Source organism: Oratosquilla oratoria, chromosome 29 (assembly GCF_046742065.1).
Source record: "Oratosquilla oratoria isolate Oo_2021 chromosome 29, ASM4674206v1, whole genome shotgun sequence".
NCBI lineage: Eukaryota > Metazoa > Arthropoda > Malacostraca > Stomatopoda > Squillidae > Oratosquilla > Oratosquilla oratoria.
The window spans coordinates 14849973-14864972 of record NC_134805.1 but is presented as its reverse complement, the minus strand read 5'-3'; positions in this window follow the sequence as shown (position 1 = coordinate 14864972).

Below are 15000 nucleotides of genomic sequence, written 5' to 3'. Positions count from 1 at the left end.
ATATATGTATATATATATATATATTTGCAGAAACCACCGGGAAATTGAAAAAACAGATACCGAACCTATGAAAATGTCTAAATAGACGAAAACGTTCGATATCTGTTATTTTCAATTCCCCGGTGGTATCTGTAAAAATAGTTTATCACGTGTGTTTTGTGATTCCTTTGTATATATATATATATATATATATATATATATATATATATATATATATTATATATATATATATATATACACATTTACAGGGGCCTCTCGCCGTACTCGAGGTGTTAATTCAGCGTTACATTAGCGCGTCTGAACCAGAGGCGAAGAAGTTAATTTCCCACGAGACTTGCCTCTTTTTCCATAAAACAAAACATTTTTAATGAAAAAATCTCCATCAGGATGGCGGTAGGAGTCGCAGGCTTTATTCTGGCTAAAGACAGACGATTCTATTCAGTGTGAGGTTCGCCCAATTCCTTCGGCATCGTCTCGGTCTTCTTCTCAGTTTCATTCCCTCCACTTCCCGCAGTCGTCTTCTATTTTTAGTCATTTTTCCTCGTTCATTCTTTCCACGGCCGGAGCTCCGCTTGGCATTCTTTGATCTGCTCTATCCCCCAGCTCTCTTTCAATACCCTGCCCTACCTCGCCTCCCCTCTTTTTCACGCTTACCACACTTCTCAAACACTTCATCTCAAACGCGGTTGGGATTTCCCTTTCTCAGGTTACAAGTCAGTTCCACACAGCGCCATGGGCTCGATCGATCTCTCATGTAACCTTTTCTTTGTATTCCTCCCCAGGTACCGATTTTTCATAACGCCTCTTATTGTACTCCTACGCCACTGCAGACATTCATTTGTTTCCTTTACTATATGACCTACCTCCTCCTCCACCTCCTCCTCCTCCATTCACTGCCACATAAGACCCCAGACGTCCTCCATTTCCTCCAGTTTCTCATCTTTCAAACTCACACTCAACTAGCCACAATCACCATCCTTCGTATATCTTATCACTTTACTCCCACCCAAATCTACTTCCAATTTCGATTCACTTTCAATTTCCTCCCTTCGCACACCTTTTCAAATTCCACCAGCAACTGCTTCGGTCTCTCCTTAGAGTCAACCACAATCTCAACTTCATCCACAATTGACTCGCCTCCCACTTCCCTGAACTTCCATTCACAAAATCCAAATATTTGCTTATAACTCTCGCGTTTGTTTCCTTTACCACCCTATTCATGTACACGTTGAACAACCATGGCGACATTACACAACTCTGACGCAGTCCAATCTTCACCTCAAACCACTCACTCTCACCATTCTCGACCTAATACAAGCTCTTCTTTCGTTTAAAATACATATGACCACCTTCAACAGACATCTTCATCTCTCATACCTCTAAAATAGGATCCAACAACGCTTCTCTCTCAACTCTGTCTTAAGCTTTCTCCAAATCCATGTAAGTCCAAAAAACTTTGACAAAAACTTCTCGCATATCTGTCTCACTACAAGACACTCCAAATATATGCTTATAGCTCTGGCGTTAGCTTCCTTTACAACCCCATCTATGTACACGTTGAACAACCATGGCGACATTACAGAACCCTAGCGCAGTCCAATCTTCACCCCATACCACTCATTCTGACCATTCCCGTCCCTAACACAAACTCATACCTCTCTAACAATGCCTCTCTCTCTCTCAATTCTTTCATAAGCCTTCCCCAAATCCATGTAACTCCAAAAGATATCTTTATCTTTTACCAAAAACTTCACGCATATGTCTCACTACACGAAATTGATCTACGTACTAGCTTCCTCTCTTAAACACAGACTGTCCTTCCTTTAATGAAGTCGCCTGGAGACAGCCGGAATAAAAACTGTAGACGGCGTCATTGAAGGTCAGCTCAGGTCAGGTTAGACTACGGTTTGCTTCAATTAGCTTAAGTTAAGCTGATTAAGATAAGAAGGTTTGATTATATCTCTCTTCTCTTCCTTTCATGTTAATACGTGCATTTCAGTTCGAAAAGGCAATTTTCTGTCTGATTACATTTTCCCATTTCTAATAAAGGTTTTCTTACGTTCTTGTCAACAAAATGAAAAAATATATATATTTTCCACAACCACATCCTCCGGTTGTAGCCAAACGCTCCTTCCAGAACCCGCTTCTGGTTGTGAAAGAGTGATCTACCCACAACTAACTCTTGGTTGTAACTAATGATGGATTCTTCCAACCATGAACCTTCTGGTTGTATCTCAAATATGATTTCCACAACCAAACCCTTCTGGCTATACTCAAGTACAACTTCTACAACCACACTCTAGTTGTTGCCGAACTCTACGATCTACAACTACCTTTCCGTTTTTCTAGAACAACCACTCCCGGTTGTAAACAACTATTTCTAACAACCACTCTCCCTGGTTGTGACCACGTGTTCTTTCAAGAACAACAACCTATGGACATAACCACGAATTCTATCCACAACTGCCTCAGAGTTGTAAATACCCTTTCTACAACCCCCAGAATCCCCTTGTGTTTTGCATTAATATAGAATATAATCAATACAACGTAAAAAACATTTGCACCCGTCCAATGTATCACGGGTCAAATCCTTAAGCCCGTTAATGCAGAGTTCATCCACGCTTCACCCGGGCTTCTTCCAAGCTTCATCCAGACTTCATCCGGACATAATCCGAGTTTCATCCTGGAATAATCCTGATTTCATCCGGGTGAAGCGTTTGCGTTGTCACCATGAAGCCCGGAAGACCCATTCTAATAAAATCGAACCGGACGAAGCCGCTCTTGTTTACGTCGCCGCAGCCGCCGCCGCCGTCGCCGCCACCGCTACCATGACCGCACATCTCCTGCCGCTGTGGCTCGGTCGGTTGGTTGAGGCCCCGGCTCGTGAAGACAAAGACCCCGGAATTCATCCCTAACGAGTGCCCGGATGGCCAGAAGTGTTGGACTGCAAATCCTGAAAGTCTTCAATTTCTGGACCATGAGATTGAGGGGATCAAATGTCAACTTGAGAAGTTGGCTTATCCACCTTGGTTTCTGGACCAAGCCCTCAGTAAGGCTAGGGCCAACCATTTTAAAACTTCCGTCCCCTCAAGTTTTCACCGCTCCTTTAAGGACATTTTGAAAATTCCATTCAATAATACCATCAGTTCTTCTACTAAGTTGTTTCCTCATGAACGTCTCACCATTGCCTATCACTATCCTAACACCGTGCGTAAGCAAATTGTGAACGTTCAACAAAAAACCGAAGGAAGTTGAGTCACCTGGTGTTTATTGTTTGCCCTGCAAAGATTGTGATTTGGTTTACTTGGGTCAAACCGGGAGAGACTTGAACACTAGATTGGCAGAACATAAAAGGTCAATTAGGTATGGGCAAGAAAATTCGGCTGTATTTCTTCATGTCAAAAATAAGAATCATTCTTTCGACTGGGATAAGGCCAGATTAGTGTTCAAGTCCCACTGCGGTTTCAGGAGGAAAATAGTCGAATCAGCATTAATTGAGGAATGCCCTAATATTAATATTTCTAAAGGGCAGTGGACTCCTGACATCATTTCACGCGCAGCAGTTAGCAAACTGGTACGGATCTTACAACCCCCCCTCTCCTCACCCCCTCCCTCCTCCGCCACCCCAGTTTGCCCCGCGCCTGAGTGAGGTCATCTGTCCACATCCCTTCTCTTCTCTGTAGCTTATAAGTCCCCTCTGTACTCTGTCTTATGTACTTTTCTGAAGAGGGCTACAGTTGATAGCCGAAATATAGGATTCTTCTTTATTCGAAGTTTATTTTCTCCGACTGTGGGTTTCCTGTGTGTCATATATGTATGTATGTATGTATGTATGTAATTTACACTGAAGATGTAATATACGAAAGTGCTCTGCTCCTTTTGTTTATTTTCTTAAGTGGTTACCTTGTATGTATGTATGTATGTATGTATGTATGTATGTATGTATGTATGTATGTATGTATGTATGTATGTATGTATGTATGTATATGTATGATTGAATCTTCGGGCTCATTAGGAAAGTGAGGAAAGTTGCCTCCGACTGAATAACATCATCTTGTAATATTTGTAATATGGACTGATTTATTCATTGACTGAACGCTAAATTAAAAACCAATGGATTGATTTATTCATTGACTGAACGCTAAATTAAAAACCAATGGATTGATTTATTCATTGACTGAACGCTTAATTAAAAACCAATGGATTGATTTATTCATTGACTGAACGCTAAATTAAAAACCAATGGATTGATTTATTCATTGAGTGAATGCTAAATTAAAAACCAATGGATTGATTTATTCATTGAGTGAACGCTAAATTACAAACTAATGGATTGATTTATTCATTGATTGAACACTAAATTACAAACCAATGGATTGATGTATTCATTGATTGAACGCTAAATTGAAAACTAATGGATTGATTTATTCATTGAATGAACAGTAAATTGAAAACCAATGGATTGATTTATTCATTAATTGAACGCTAAATTGAAAACTAATGGATTGATTTATTCATTGATTGAACGCTAAATTCAAAACTAATGGATTGATTTATTCATTGATTGAACGCTAAATTGAAAACTAATGGATTGATATATTCATTGATTGAACGCTAAATTAAAAACCAATGGATTGATTTATTCATTGATTTAATTGACTACTTTGACTTGTTTCAATGGTGCAACCTTTTAGATGTCATTTAATAACAAAACTTTGTCATCTCTCACTGGCGATTGAAACCATTTGTTGACAACGGAATGACACTAGATTACACGAACTTTAAGCCCCGTATGTACCGCTGCGGACATTTTGATTTGACCCATCAGGCATACACACACACACACACGCACACACACACACACACACACACACACACACACACACACACACACACACACACACACACACACACACACACACACACACACACACACACACACACACACACACACACACACACACGAACACACACACACACACACACGACTCGGTGGCGCAGTTGGTAGAGTCCCAGACTGTCAGTATGGCGGTACCGGCGGTACCTGGTTTGAATCCTGCCCAGGGCTGAAATTATTTCAGTATCGCTGCACTTCGAGTCGTTACCCCAACTCTCGTGGGCGGGGAGTTGGGTGTGTGTGTGCGTGTAAGGTCATAACATTACCCCTAGATCGGTCATACGAGCTCTGAGCTCTCCTCCGGGAGGGAAATACCTGTCGATCGCGAGTCCAACACGTGATCCAAAGACCAAGGTGAAACACACACACACACACACACACACGCGCGCGCGCGCGCGTGCGCGTATATATATATATATATATATATATATATATATATATATATATATATATATATATGTATGTATGTATATACTGTATATATATGTATGTATATACTGTATATATATGTATATACTGTATATATATGTATGTATATGCTATATATATATACACATATATATATATGTATATAATATATATGTGTATACATATATATATATATATATATATATATATATATGTATGGGGAGGTATACCAGTTATAGCTCTTAGGCCTTGCGGAAGGGGAGCTGCACCTCGCTGCACTGCCTCTTACGCCCACCATACCCACCACTACCTCCCACCACCACTGCCACCACCACCACTACCACAATCACTACCACAACCTTTACCACCACCACAACCACACCCTCACCAACACCACCCGACCACCACAACCACACCCTCACCACTATCTCAACCCCACAACCACAACCACAGTCACCATTAAGGTCACCACCACTGTTATTATCACCACCATATTCAAAACAACCACAATGACTATCACCACCGGCAGCCACACAAATCACCTCCCATGTATATTGTACAAACCGCAAATTTCCGTTTTAGCTTTGGAAATTACTATTCTGTTTTATTTTATTTTTCATTTTTAGCACAAATACGACACCAAAAATGGCTCCCGTGTTACGGTAGGAGACGCTTCTTCTTGTCTGTTCTTCACTTGCCTTCCTCCTTCGTGTCTCTCTTTCTCTCTCTTTCTCTCTCTTTCTCTCTCTCTCTCTCTCTCTCTCTCTCTCTCTCTCTCTCTCTCTCTCTCTCTCTCTCTCTCTCTCTCTCTCTCTCTCTCTCTCTCTCTCTCTCTCTCTCTCTCTCTCTCTCTCTCTCTCTCTCTCTCTCTCTCTCTCTCTCTCTCTCCCTGTCCGAGTTATCATACCGGCCGAGTTTTGGGTTTCGGAAGAGAATTCCTCTTTGTTCCGGGAATTAGGGCGTGAGAGAGAGAGAGAGAGAGAGAGAGAGAGAGAGAGAGAGAGAGAGAGAGAGAGAGAGAGAGAGAGAGAGAGAGAGAGAGAGAGAGAGAGAGAGAGAGAGAGAGAGAGAGAGAGAGAGAGAGAGAGAGAGAGAGAGAGAGAGAGAGAGAGAGAGAGAGAGAGAGAGAGAGAGACAGAGAGAGAGAGAGAGAGAGAGAGAGAGAGAGAGAGAGAGAGAGAGAGAGAGAGAGAGAGAGAGAGAGAGAGAGAGAGAGAGAGAGAGAGAGAGAGAGAGAGAGAGAGAGAGAGAGAGAGAGAGGTGGGGAGGGGAAGGGAGAAAACGTGATAAGAGTGTAGAAGGGAGACGGAAGAGGGGAGAGTAAAGAGGGGAGAGGGGATGAGGGTAGTGTTACGTATATTTGGGGAGAGGAGAGAGGGAGAGGTGAGAGGCAAGAAAGAACAAGGAAGAAGAAAGATGCTGTTATGTATGTATGCACGTATGTATGTATATTTATATGTTTGTATGTATGAAAGCATGTATGTACGTATGTATGTATTCATATATGTATAATGTATATATATATATATATATATATATATATATATATATATATATATATATACATCTACACTGAATGGTTCCCAGCGATCAATTGATATTATTCAACCACAAACAACTTTTAATTCCATGCCATCGCAATCGAGACTGAAGAATCGCTCGATGGAGACATTTTGTTGGAAATTGAAACGTGGACGAGCCGAGGATTCGAACCCAGCTAACCCGTAACAAAGTTACAGTGACTTAAACCAATGCGCTATCTCTCTTGATAGCGCATTGGTTTAAGTCACTGTAACTTTGTTACGGGTTAGCTGGGTTCGAATCCTCGGCTCGTCCACGTTTCAATTTCCAACAAAATGTCTCCATCGAGCGATTCTTCAGTCTCGATTGCGATGGCATGGAATTAAAAGTTGTTTGTGGTTGAATAATATATATATATATATAACTACATATATGTATATATGAATATTTATATATATGTATGTATGTACGTATGTAAGTATGTACATGTATGTATATGCGTATATATAGTTTAATATATATAAAGTAAAGAATTTGAAAAGATGTTATCAAAATGGTTAAAGCAATATATTTTGGATTTCCTAGATAAATTCTGCATGGGAAAGACCACCTTATATAAAAATATGATCTTTTATTTCATAAATTAATTTCATTTCCTTTTAGTTTGTTCTATTTTTATTTTATAATTTTTATTCTAATAAATATTATTTTATCCTATTCTATTTATTTTATTTTTATCTATTTATTCATTTATTCTTATTCTTATTTTTTCTGCCTAGGACACGTGCATTGGCCATGAGACAGTGAACTTTAGGTCGTCCCTGAAAAAGCCTCCCCCAGCCCCCCCAGCCCCCAGCCCCCCAGCCCCCAGCCCCAAGCCCCCTTAGCCCCCCAAGCCCCCTCAGCTCCCAAGCCCCCAGCCCCCCAAGGCCCCAGCCCCCTCAGCCCCCTCAGCCCCCAGCCTCCCACCCCCTAAGCCCTTCTTTCCTACTTCGTACCCATCCCCAAAAGCCTCCTCAGCCCCCAAGGCCCCATCCCCATCCCCCTATCCCCCATCTCCCATCCCCCCATCCCCCATCCCATCCCCCATCTCTAACCACCCAACATAATCTCGTTCCTTTATCCCCCCATTCCCCCATTGTCCAAACTCAATATTCCAAACCCATTCAGTCCAAACCATCACCCCACTCCCACCCCCCAGCCCCAAATCTGTCTCTAATATCCCCCCTCCCCTTTCCCCCTCCCCCCTTTACCCCCTCCCCATGCCAGAGACTCATCTTTTCCGACCCAACCCAGACACCTATCAACCAATCACCTCCTCGCTTCCCCCCCCCAGAAACCTAATTCTTCAGTTTCCCCCCTTCCCCCCATTTCGTCCTCCCCCCTCCCCCCTTCCCCCTCTTCAAGAGGTTACCCCGGTCAAGCCTTGGGACGCTTTGCTATTTTTCTAGTTAACGACGAAACGATTTTATTGTTTATTTGGAAGAAAAAATTAAATAAATAAATAGATAAATAAATGAGTTAACAGGTTAATAGATAAATAGAAAAATAAATAGATGAATGAAAAATAGACAAATAGATAAATAAATTAAATAGGTAACTATATCAATAGATAAACAGATGAAAAAGTAATTAGATAAATATATAGATAGACAGATGAATAGGTAAATATATCAATAGATAAATAAGTAATTAGATAAATATATAGATAAACAGATGAATAGTTAAGTATAGCAATAGATAAATAGATAAACATATCAATAGATAAATAGATCAATATATCAATAGATAAATGAACAATAAGATATAAACAAGAAATAATAAAAAAACAAGAAACAAATAAAAACATAAATAAACGAATAAACATATAAGAAATTAACAAGAAAAAAAATTCCTCTCGGGTTGTCTCAGGTCAATACTATATCAAAATATATAATGAAATAGAAACTACGTTTGTGTATAAAAATCCTTACCATGCCTCGTCACTTTTGCCCAAGGCTGCACATATCCTAGAACAAGTCTTGGTAATAAATTACTTTATTTATTTTCATTTTTATTTTATTTTATTTGTATTGTTATTTTTTTATTCTACTTTATTTTATCTTATTGTTATTTCATTTTATCTTTATTGCTATTTTTGAACAGAACAATAACTGTTCTAATCACTCCTCCTGCCAAGACTTTCTCAACCACGCGTCGGCATGACTGCCACACCACTCCTGCAAACTTTTCTACGTTTGTTATTGAATTATTCCCCTCGTTGTGCCTATGACTCCAATTAATGCCAAATGACTTTCTCTTGAGGTCTCGGTTGGCTGGTGGCCCCTTTTGGCCTGAGGGCGCCCCGCCTTACCCCCACCCACCCCATCAACCAGATTCAATTATCTGGTGATAGCCTGAACAAGAAAGAAATATATATATATATATATATATATATATATATATATATATATATATATATATGTATGTATATATATATATTTATATATATATGTATATATATACATATAGATGTATATACATATATGTATACAGATATATATGTATATATATATATATATTTTATATATATACATACAAACACACACACACACACACACACACACACACATACACATATATATACATATATATATATATATATATATATATATATATATATATATATATATCCAATAATTTTTATGACAGTCGCATGCAGGATTCGAACCCACTGCTATCGGTCACCCGTTAGATCACCTTCACAGGTGGCCGATAGCAATGGGTTCGAATCCTGTATACGACTGTCATAAAAAATATCGGATTGATATCGCTGCTACTAGTGAATTTCTCTCATATATATATATATATATAATATATATAGTATATTATATATATATATATATATATATATATATATATATATATATATATATATATATATATATATATATGTATATATATATATATATATATATATATATATATATATATATATATATATATATATATATTCTAGATACAAAACTCTTTGCCAATAACGGATAACAGACACTAAACTACCCTTTATGACGGTCACCTTAACCGCCAGCAACGGTCATCATAACCGAAGTAACGATAATAAAGAAAAGAAAACAATAACATCCATTAAACCCATCAATAACGGTAATCAAAAGTTCAATAAAGGTCACTCTAACAACCAATAACTGAAACCATCCAATCGAAAAAAAATATATATGTAATGATGTTTATCAAAAATCGCCAATAACGACCATCACAATTGCCAATAACTGTCATTATAACCGCCAATAACGGTTACCAAAAATACCAATAATGACCATCACAGTTGCCATTTGCACTCATCAAAACAGTTAATAACGGTCATCAATAATCTTCAATAACACTCATGAAACCAATCAATAACGGTAAATAAAAAAATTAATAACGGTTAGCAAAACATCCAATAACTGTCATCAAAACGTCAACAACGGCCATCAAGACAGTGTAGGAGTAGATCTTTAATAACTTGTCAATAACGACCAACCAAACCTCTTCTGATGGACGCTAACTTTGAATTCTTTCAAAACCCATCAATAACGGACATCATAACTGTTGTTAACAGTTATCTAAACCATCTCCAAAGTGAACTTTAATGTTAAATGGTCACCAAAGCCATCAATAACCGTCGCTTAAGCCACCAATAACAGTCGTAATTAACCGTTGGTAAGAAACATCTTCGCATCATTTTTGCAAAATTCTCTTACAACAGACACAAGAACATTTGATAACAGAAATCACAATAATCAGTTTACCTAATTATTAATCTATTTATTTCTCTATTGTATTTATTTATCTATTTGTTTACTTAACTACTTATCTATTTAATTTGTTTATTAACTTACTTATCTATATTTCATTTCATTTATTCAGTGTTATTCTCTTCTTCCCCATCTTATAACGGACACAAAGACGGCCAGTGACAACGAGCACAGCGACAATATCGGACATCACAGCATTAAACCTTTAAAAAAAAAATGCTTATAACGGACACAAAGACCACCAATAACGGACACAAGAACAACCAATAGCGGACATGAAAGCATCAGATATTAAAAGAAATAATAATAATAAAATAAATGAATGAATAAACGCTTGTAACGGAGGAAAAGATAAACGTAGGTTCCTACTGAAGAAGAACCGTTTGGAGCGGATACCGTGACCACCGTCTTCAGCGGACACCTGATCTCAAGACCTCGAGGTTCCTACTCACCTGTGTATTCTAGTCCGGGGAGCACCTGGCGAGCAGGCGCTGCGTCCTTCTTCGCCAGCGTCAAGGTCATCTTCGCGTCTCCAGAGGAAGAGGTCACCTGTCCAAGGACCTCCTCCTCCTCCTCCGTCTCCGGGTCCGAAGACTCGTCGTCGTCTTCCGGATCCCCGGAATGCTCCTTCTGAAATCTATCCGATTCCGGGTCCCAGACGTTCCTCACGAGGCTGTAGCCCGTTGAGGACCCGTACTCGATCCGGTTCCCTGCTATCCGGCACAGTTGGTCGTAGTGGATGTAATCCTGGTGTAACGTGAAAACCACGGACTCCACAGGACCGGAGCCGTGACTCCTCGAGGGGGAGAACTCCTCACGGTCCTCCTGAACCTCATGGAAGTCATCCTTGGTGCTCGATGTCAACGCGCGTCCCGGTGTCGACCCCTCGGAGGGGAGGTTCTCGTGACCTGTCTGATCGTTCTTGTAAGACGCGTGGGTCGCGTTGTAGGCGGTCCTCTCGAACTTCGTCCCCTGGAAGCCCCTCTTCGTGAGGGACAACTTGGAGAGGAGAAGGTTTGCGGGAGCCTGGGTCGGGATGACGTGTTTGGGAGCAGGGATGTGATCCCTGGGACCCACCCGAGGTGTCGAGTGAAGCGGGGATCCCACCGAAGATGACGTCGACCTGGAAACGTTCGGTACTGCTGACGAAGTCGACGAAGAAGACGAAGACGACGACGACGACGACAACTTGGTGGCTACAAAAAACTTCAAGGGGGATCTTCTGAGCGTCTTGGCAGTTTTTAGTGAGCTGTTATTGTCCTTATACGAGTTCCTCCTGCCTCCCCTCCTCTCACCTCCTTGGTCCTCTTCGTCAAGGACCGGCACAGTGAGCAGTGGTAACGAGGAGGAGGTCGACGAAGTGGGTCTCTCGTTTGAGTTGCGAACCGTCTTGGATGACTTTAGCGAGGCTGTCAGCGATATGACTTTTGTACTTTGCCCTGGTTCGAACCCAACTTCCTCCCTCCCTTCTCCCTCCTTCTCTTGGGACACGATTTGGTGGGCCGGATGTGACGTCACAGCCAGACCACGACCGCCGGCTGCAACCGGCCAGAAGATTTTCGTTGTATTTACTTCTCTAGTGACTCTGCTACGAATGTCCGCCGGTTGGCTACTACTGCCGGCGGCGTTGTCGAACTTAGAACGGTTTCCGAGGAGGGAGACGCCTTCGGTGGCGGTCTCCCCCGCTCTCCCCCCCAGTGGTGAATCGCCCACCCTTGATTGTCCGAAGGTAACGTGGCCCGGGGGACCCTTAGGGACACTTAGTCTCCCGTCACCGCGTTTTGTTGCATATTGGATCGACCCTCTCGAAGTCGACCCTCTCGAAGTCGACCCTCTCGAAGTCGACCCTCTCGAAGTCCGGGACATTTCGCCCCGGCTAGAGTTCGTTGTGGGAAGCAGCAGCAGCTGACCCGGCACTGCCAACTCGATCACAGACTCGAGGTCACTTCGATGACCTCGCGAAGCTCCTCCACTGACCTCGGGGCCGAGCCCGCCGTCAGTTACACTCGAGGACGCCTGGTCCTGAGGGAGGAGGGCGCTTGAACTGTTCGTGTTCCTGGGAGCGCTTGGCCTGGCGGACTGGTGTGGGGGTGTTCTCCTCCCTTGCTCGGACATCGAAGTCGAGTTCGAGGACGCCCTCGGCTCGATCTCCCCGTAGCCGAAGGGGCATAGGGAGACCAGGACCACCCACATCAGAAGAAGTTCCCAGAACCAAGTCTGCTGATGCGACGACCTTCGCATTGTTGCTGCCATTCTTCCTCTCTTTCTTCTTCTTCTTCTTCTTCTCTCACGAAGTAGAACACCGATTCGGACACTTGTTCGATTCCCAACAGACTCTGAGGGTGCCTTCTGTCCTCATCCTTCTCCCCCGGAAGAACGGGGGTGTAATTGATCTCCTGGCGGAGAGTTTCACAGTCTTGGCAGTTACCTCTCGAACCCCCCTTCAGTGTCCCCGTTTCAGGAAGGCGTGTTTCAGTGTTGCATATAAGTTTCTGTCCCGTTTCCGTGTTTCACAAAAACGATAAGACAAGTAGTCATGGACTCTTCCCCCCTTTCTCAAAATAACTTCACAAACTTTTTTTATTTTTATCTATATTCAGAACATTGAGATGCTTCTCTTGTTTTCATTTATTTACATGGTGATATGTTGTATTCTTAGGCCACAAAATATTTAGAAAAATGATATGCGACTCCTATACATATCCACACACTAACTTCTAGAAAACAGAAAAAACCAGAACGGGAAGAAAACACACTATACCACAGAGAACCGTCTAACACCAAAACACTTTCTTGAAGGAATCTAAACTATGACATAAGACACATGAGTGTTGTTGCAGCCAGAACGACCTTGTCTCTGTCTTTCGAAGTCACTGTATCTCGAGATCGATCAGGTCGCCGTCCGTAGTACGACCTCAGTCGAGGACGACCTTGGGTACTACCCGGGGGCCACTTCGGAGAAGTCAGAGGCGTCCTTGTCGTTGTTTCCCGCAAGGAGTAGCTCCGGTAAGGAGGAGGTGGTGGTGAAGGAGGTGCTGGAGGAGGAGGAGGAGGACGAGGAGGAGGTTGTGATGGTCTCCGTCTTCGGGTAGGTCGTTCCGGGGAGGGAACGGGGCCCCACGAGGAAGAGATCCGGGAGGCGCGAGTCGTCGGTCACTGACGACGACGACGACGACGGCGGCGGCGGCGGCGGCGGGGGCGGCGACCCCGCGGTGCCCGCAGGCTGGACCGCGACGCCTGCGACTCGCCTCCTGCCGCAGGGGTTCGATGCCTTCGGGAACAAGTTTTTCCCCTCACTGGGGCCAATGTTGGGTAGGAGTGGGAGCAGCTGGTTCGCGGCACCGCAAGGGCCAGCCGCACAGCTGCTCGGGACTGCCTGGTATGGGCCAGGCAGCTGCGAGGAAGAGGAGGAGGAGGAGGAGTAGGAGGAGTAGGAATAAGAAGAGGAGGAGGAAAAGGAGTAGGGCGTCGGGTGTTCAGCAGCAGCAGCAGCAGCAGCAGTAGCAGAGGCGGTGTTCCTCTCGTCCTTAAGGCCGGGAAGCCAGCCCATCGCGCCTCAGCAGTTGCGGGCGGTACTCCGTCCGCTGGTTCCTCGGTTTCGTCCCTTCGCTGATCCTCCTGACGCCGCCTCGACCGCTGCTGCCACCTCCACCTTGGCACCTGAGGACCACCTCACCCGTCCGGGCATCGTCTGCACACTGAACGGATACGGGGTGCCCACTGTCTGCCACCAGTGGGACTCTGGCTCTCTCTCGAAATCTCGAACTCTCAGAACCTGTCTCTGGCTCTCTTCGACACCTCGAGAACCCTTCTCCCCCTTCCTCCCGTTGTTTCCTTTCGATCTTCGAACCCGCGAACTTTTTCTTCTTGAACCAAAACCGTTAATTAACGGCCACTTGTCACACGACGTCGTGAGGGTTCTCGTTTTCAAATACTGCTGAAGGTTACGTTGTCAATGTCACCAGCTCTTAAGCACAGGTGTAACCGTGCCCAGCTGCACCAGCTGTCGGCTTTTCCCTTCTTAGAGCTGCGCGCAGCTGCTGGGAAGTCGCTGTAAAAGGAGGAAGCCCTCTAAGGCGCCGAAGCAGTCGGCGACCTCCTCCTTGGCCGGACTTCCTCGCCAAGGGTGGTGACGAAGTTCCACATCGAAGTAAGTCTTTCTTCGAGGTCCCCGGAACTTGGTGGCCCCGGGAATGAACCTGCGGCCGGAGAGACAGTACGTCCGGGTAAGAGGGCACAAGTCCAACTGACTAAAACGACGTGATAAACACGCAACACTTAATACTGAAGTTGATTTTCCGTTTTCAGACTTTTTTTTTCAAAATGCGTTGTCATACATCAAACTCGAAAACTTTTTTTCATTTCTTTTTCAAAAAA